Source organism: Hemicordylus capensis, chromosome 2, assembly GCF_027244095.1.
Source record: "Hemicordylus capensis ecotype Gifberg chromosome 2, rHemCap1.1.pri, whole genome shotgun sequence".
NCBI lineage: Eukaryota > Metazoa > Chordata > Lepidosauria > Squamata > Cordylidae > Hemicordylus > Hemicordylus capensis.
This window is the reverse complement of record NC_069658.1, coordinates 244,958,987-244,966,217: the sequence shown is the minus strand read 5'-3', so window position 1 is coordinate 244,966,217 and position 7,231 is coordinate 244,958,987.

Sequence of the window (7,231 nt, the reverse complement as noted above, 5' to 3'; positions counted from 1 at the left end):
TGCCACCTACTGGTTGTCCATTCGCTGTGTCATTTGGTTGAGAGGCAATTTCTAAGACACAGAGGTTTCCTACCTTAAAAACAAAACAACACACACACACACACCCCAAGCTTCAGCTCAGCTACCCCATATAATCAGCCAGAAATTGTCACCCCAGAAACCAATCTGGCTAAGGCTGGTGGGAAATACAAGACAAGCTAAGCGGATCCGGCCTGGGATCAAGCTGGAACAAAAATAGCAGAATGAGTTAGGGGAATGGGTGCTGGACTGAGCCAGTCCCATTGAAATGAATGGGGTTTGCTCCCAGGTACGTGGGTATAGGATTGCAACCTTTGCTCTCGCCAGGAAAAACTCCTACGGACACTCCTAACTCTCCCCTGCTAAAAGAACAAAGAGGCACCTTTTAGAAATAGCAATTTTCCTTATTGAGCAGGGGGAGAGCCACTGGCCTTATCCATCCCCAGCACAGTGTCCCTCCAGTGGTGGCTGTTGCTGGTGTCTATCTTATGTTTCTTTTTTAGATTGTGAGCCCCTTGGGGACAGGGAGCTTATCTATCTATCTATCTATCTGTCTGTCTGTCTATGTAAACTGCTTTGGGAACTTTTGTTGAAAAGCAATATATAAATGTTCATCATATTTGTATACACTTTTACATCCTTCCTCCTCCCATCCCCTGGAGCATCCTGGCCTTGGCTTCAGCGTACTCCTGACCTGACCCTGCTTCTGTCTCCTTCTCTCCACATGACTGGCTGGCTAGGTGCTCAGGTTGCTCAGCCCACCTCTCTCTCAGTCCAACTGACAGACCCAAGCCTGTCCGTCAGAATGAGGGAGGGCTAGGCTGAGCCAGGGCACCTAGCCAGTCAGTCACATGGGAAGGAAGAGGGAGGAATGCTGCCTGACACTCCTCTCACCCCCCCACCCTCCTGCAGAGGGAGCCAAAAACGTAGCATGCAAGTGAGTCAGGCGAGTTCTTCTGTGCATCCTACATGTCTCCAAAGTACCCCCAGGGGTTCAAGTACCTTTGGTTCAAAACTGCTGTGCTAAGAGATCAGCTGTTCCTGAGAAACCCTCACCTGGAACAGAAGGGGGGAGAAATCCAAACTTTCCCCCCACTACCAGCTGTCAAACTCCATGTGCTTTTGTTTACAAGCAGAAGCATGTGGCGGAGGAATGTCATAGCGCCCACAGGGGCGCTGACATCATGGGAGCTGTCAAAATGTGCTTACGTCACCGGAAGTGGTTGAAGGAGGAACTTACGTCACAGGAAATGGCTAGAGGAGACCCCCACGTGACTGGTACGCCCTCACTCCTAGAAATTTGGCCCCACCCTCCCCATCTACCCCAGAATACATCCAGGCATGTCCCAAAGGTGGGCATGTGACCCCTCTATGAACACACCTAGCCATCTTGGGCCAATAGGAACAGGTTTCCGATCCCGGAAAGGTCAGTGTGCCTAGGAAAAAAGTTTCTGCAGTTTCTTCTTCTCACACAAAGAAGCTTATGGGAAGGGAACAGAAATCCCATCTGGGGAGGGACTGTAGTTACATGTTAGAGCCCCTGTTTTCCATGCTGAAGTTCCCAGGTTCAACCCCTGGAATCTCCAGGTAGGGCAGGGAAAGACTCTTTTCTGCCTGAAATGCTGGAGAGCTTCTATCAGTGTACACAGGACGGAGCCAGATGGACCAGCGGTCGACTCCGTATATAGCAGCTTCCCTTCCTTCCGTACTATATGTCATGATTGTTGGAAATTCTCTGTGGTGAGAGAATCCCTTTCTCATTATAGCAAAGTGCACAGAGGCACAACACAGCAGAATTTAGTTAGGCATGCGTGTATGCTGAAAGTAAAGTAACTTGGAGCCAATTCATAGTTTCAAATCAATATATAAGGCATTTATTAAGGAACTCCATTCTAGATAGGAAAGTGAGGAGTTAGGATCTCTAATCTATCTATCTAGCTGGATGTAGATGGATTCTGCATCTTCTCTGCACACATGGTGCAGGGAGAGAGGCTTGCCATGTTGCAAGGTAGGAGGCCAGGTAGGGAAGAGAGAGAGAAAAGGAAGTTAGTCCCTGAGATTAGCAATCTACATATCAAAGGGATAGCACCAGAGCAGTGGAGAAGTGATGACCTTTGTCTTGACCCTCTAGCCCTCTGATTTACTAGTGTGTCCTCCACTGACTGAGACAAAGAGACAGCGCAAAGTCCTTTAACTTCGAACAATGATGACCCCACATTATATGATCTCCCATTTCCTGCTCCACAGCACAAATCAGAAAAGTCAATTTCTCCCCCCAATTTCATGGGGACAGGGGTGGAGGGAGGCCAGTGGCGGCCCAGGATCCACCACTACCGCAGCCCCCTAACCCCACTCCTGCTTCTGACTCAGGGAGTGTTTAGCCACGCCCTCTGCATCTGACATCAGACATGGGAGGGTGATTTAGCTCCCAAACGGGGGCTGCATGGCCCCGTTTGGGAGTTAAACCAACTAGGTCAGAGCGACTCTTCCTGCTTTTTAAACACAGCACTGGCCAGCTTAACTTCCAAATGGGCCTCACAGCCCCGTTTGGGAGCTAAATCTTACACCCTATGTCTGACGTCAGACACAGGGTGTGTGTCTGGGGTGCCAGGCGTGGCCCCTGAGGAGCAGTGGCATGGGTTCTTTGAACCTATCCCGCTCAATGGTGGCTCCGCCCCTGCATGGGGATCCTAGCTTTCATTTTAACTGTTTATGCAGAATTTCATCTCCTCCTTGGATTGCCACCATTTAGAAACTATTAATGAGTGTGCAGCATCACCAGTTCAATAGGTGAAGTGTGTCCACAACCCCATGTGATATAATAATATTTTCTCTGCTGCCACCAATGTAACCATGAACTAGAATTCCTTTAAACACAAAACTTTTATTCCCAGTAGCTAGTTTGGGACTTGGGCATCGTTTGGAGAGGCACTTTTAAAAGTGTTTGCAAACATATGTCTCAGGGGCAAGCAACTGGCCCTGTCCAACCCCAGAACCACATCCCTTCAGTGGTTGTTGCTGGTGTCTAACCTGTGTTTCTTTTTAGATTGTGAGCCCTTTGGGGACAGGGAATCATCTTATTTTTGTATGTAAGCCACTTTGAGAACTTTTGTTGAAAAGCTGTATATAAATATTCATCATCATCCATCATCCATCAATCATCCATCATCCATCATCCATCATCCATCATCCATCATCCATCATCCATCATCCATCATCCATCATCCATCATCCATCATCAATCATCACCACCACCACCACCACCACCACCACCACCACCACCACCACCACCACTTCAGTTGTAAATTTTTAGCTTAGAGCTATCAAGAGCAATTAGCCACAATAGAACAATTGGAACCTCCAGGATCAGAGACAATATCTATATATTTGATTCTCCTGGGTGTGCCTTGGAATGTGCATCCCGGCATCCAGCTGATTGGCTGGGCGGCGAAGGCACCTGATAGGCTGAGGTGCACCCAAGAGGCCAGAGGTGGTAGGAGGCCCAGCGGCGGCACTCGGTCGGGCGGTGAGCCTGGCGGCGGAGGCCACTCGGCCAGGCGGCGGGCCTGGCGGCGGAGGCGGCACTCAGCCCAGCGGCGGGCCCAGCTGTGGAGGTGGCCGGAGACTAGGGCAGAAGAGGGAGGGAAGAGGTAACCGCCGGCCCCAAAGAGATCACAGATGCTCTGTGCGGGGTCGGCCAGACACATCTAGTTCTGAAAGGGCTGGAAATCCTCATGGATGCATAACTGGAACCGCTGCAGGCGAGAGGGAGGTACTGACAGCCTTGAGGTAACCCACAGACATGTCAGTTCCAGAAAATATTGAAGGGGAAAAAGTAAGGGGGCAACTCCTACCCCACATGGCCTCAATTCATCAATGGAGCACAATGTGTGTAGACCCAGAGGTCAGTTAATAGACAAGCAAGTGGGCAGAGCTAATGGGACCCAGTGGCAAGGAGCGGGGCAGGGGCGGGAAGAGGGCTTAAACAAAACAAAAAAAGGTCAGGGATTGCTCAGCTTGAAGGATACTTCCTCAAGACAGTCACAACCCCTTCTGCTTCTGAGGGGAGAAAGTGCCTAAAAGAGGGGTAAGCAGCCTTTGGCACTCTTGCTGTTGCTGAATTATAGCTCCCATCAGCCCGAGCCTCAATAAATTCAGATGATGGGAGCTGAATTTCAGCAATAGCTGGAATGTCCAAGGTTGCCTCCCCTTAGTTTAAAACTTTCACCATGTTCAGGCACCAGCTCAGGTAACACATGCACAGCAAGGATGCAAACATTTTGTTGCTGGCCCATACTTGTACCTCTCCTGCTGTAGGCCGCAGCAGGGGGAGGGCTATTTGTCTGCATGTCCCATTTGGGAAATCCCCAGAGGCATCTGATGGGCCACTGTAGGCCACAGGATGCTGGACTAGATGGGCCTTGGGCCTGATCCAGCAAGTCACTTCTTGTGCTTCTGGGAAGCCCACTGGCAGAGCCTGAAGGCAACTGATATTGTTTTGATTGTTTTAATGTTGTGTTTAGAATATTGTTTAAAAATTTTAAATTGTTTTAGATTTCTTGCTTTTAATTTTTTGTTTTTAATTAATGTTTTACTTTTTTAATCTTCTTGTAAACCGTAAATAGATAGCTAGCCCTCCCTTGTAGCTTGTCGCCAGCATTTCGTACTCAGAGGTATCCTGCCTTTTAACCGAGTGCTTCACTGCAGCGGCCCCAAGACACGCCCCCTGACATCAGCTGCAAGGGGGCGGGAAAGGCCAGTACCAAGAGCGAGGTCCATCAGCCGAGGCAGAGCTGTCTTTCTCCAGTCAGCAGTCTGTGAAATCACTGAGGAGGCAGGGAAAGGAGTTCCTTTTCAGAAATTCCATGAATTCCAGGGCTGATGGGCCTTGCTCTTGGCTCTGGCTCCACCCCCTTGCGGCTGATGCCATTTGGACCCTCTCCCATCCTTCCCCACAGTCAGTGTTTCATTGAAATGCTGGCTGGCTGGTAGGCTGGGTCCCCCTGTCCCGCCCCCGACCTGCATAGCTAGTGTTCAGTGAAACACTGGTTGGAGAGGAGAGGAGTGTGTCTTGCACTTCGTTTGCCAGCTGGGTGCGGGAGGGGGTAAGGGGGCATCCTGGCTGAGGGGGAGCCTTTGGCAGCTCTCCCAGACCGGGCAGCCATGGGACAATCATCCCCCCTTGCTCCATGGTTCCTATGTCCTTGCATTTAACTCTCTCCCTAAAGGAGGGAGTGATCAGTTGTCCCTTTCATTCAAGCCATGAAGAGAGAATGACCTGTGCACCATGTGCAGCCAACAAATGAGTCAACAAAGGTCTTTCGAACCCAGCTAGCTTCATTACACCAGGTAGTTCAGCAGATTCCTTCAGCAAGAGTCCATGAAGAGATTTGCTCTTAACTGGTTCTGTTTCTTACTTGAGACCATTTATTAGGAAAACATACAGTAGTCCACACTGATAATGAGCAAAGTTCAAAGGGTAAAAAGAACAGAAATAGTGCACAGGCTGAGGCCTGGTGCTCATAAACAGCAGATGAAGTGGCAACACACACACACACAATTAGGGAGAAAGGGGCTGGGCAAACATGCTAGTTTTCGATGTGCAGGGAATTTTTAAATTCAGGTATCATGTGAACTTCTCACCTGCAGTCTGAAGTGGTACAAAGCAGCCAAAGGTATATAAGCACAATGGCTAGAACATAGACATCAAACAAAAAATTCAAATGTGTTTTTAAAATTTATTTTTATTTATTGTTAAATGTATATACTGCCTTTTATTAAAATAATCCATCACTTTATATTTCCATCACTTGGAAGGATCACTTGGATAAAGTTACATCACTTTATCCTTTTTGGGTGCCAGAATATAGGTTCCAGTGCCCACTTTTTAAAAAATGCCAGGAGGGGGTGAGTGTGCCTCGGGTGGGGAGGGGCATGCATTGGGGAAGAAAAAGATTGGGAAACACTGGCCTAGGATTCTAAAGTATGCCAATGGCATATATGAGAGGGAGATTAAGAAAATACTAGTTTCATTTGGCCAATGAATACATGGAACAGACAAAGTGGAAGACAACGAACCTTGGCTCTCCAGCTGCTGAACTACCACTCCCATAATCCCCAAAGTTTATTGGGGCTGGGGATTATGGTACCTGTAGTTCAACAACTGCTGGAAAGCCAGGAGTGCCTACCCCTGCAGTCCCTTGTATGATACCCTAGACCAGGGATTCTCAACATTGGGTCCCCAGATGTTATTGGACTTCAACTCCCATAATGCCCAGCCCCAGTGGCCTTTGGTTGGGGATTATGGGAGTTGAAGTCCAATAACATCTGGGGACCCAGCGTTGAGAATCCCTGCTCTTGAACTCTTCAAGAGTTGGCTGACTTGTGCGGGAAATGATCTGCAGTCTTCTTGCTAAGCATCATAGTACAAAGAGAAGCATCATTTGTCATGGCTGCAGGTTTTGCGTAGGGGGTTTCATACGACCGCTAGCAACGAGGACAGAACTGATAGTCCCTGGTAGAGATGTGCACAAACCGAGGAGGCGCGGTCCGATGGTGTGTGTGTTGCTTTAAGGGTGGGGGGGTGTACTTACTCCTGCTGCTTCCCCCGCTCCGGCGCTCCAGTTTTAAGCAAAATCTTCGGGGCAGCTGCGGGCCTCCCTGCCGCCACTGCCCCCTTGTTGTTTGCAAAATGCAGAAGTAACTCCCACGCATACACCACGCGCACATCACAGTGACGTGACGCATGCAGCAGCGGCGGGTGCATGCGCAGAAGTTACTTCCACATTTCGCAAACAAGAAGGGGACAGGGGTGGCAGGGAGGACCGCTGCCGCCCCGAAGATTTTGCTTAAAACTGGAGCGGCGGGAGGGGTAAGTACAACCCCCCCCTTAAAGCAACACCCTCCCACCCCTGGCGATGGTCAATCGGACCAGCGAACCGGTTCGCAGGCCTCCAACATGGCCTGTGAACCGGTTCGTGCACATCCCTAGTCCCTGGTGAGCACACACTCCCACTGTGTGACGGTAAATCCAGCCATTTCCAAGTTGCCCACAGCCAGAAGTGTCAGGTGGAGAAGGCTGGGTCTACTCTGTTGCCTGACATTCTCTGCCCAACTCCAGCTCTTGGTTACAGTTGTCAGGAGGTGGAGAGAACCTGACACTTCAGGGTTCGGACACAGAAATTGCTAAGAGTACCAGTGCAGGATGGGGGAG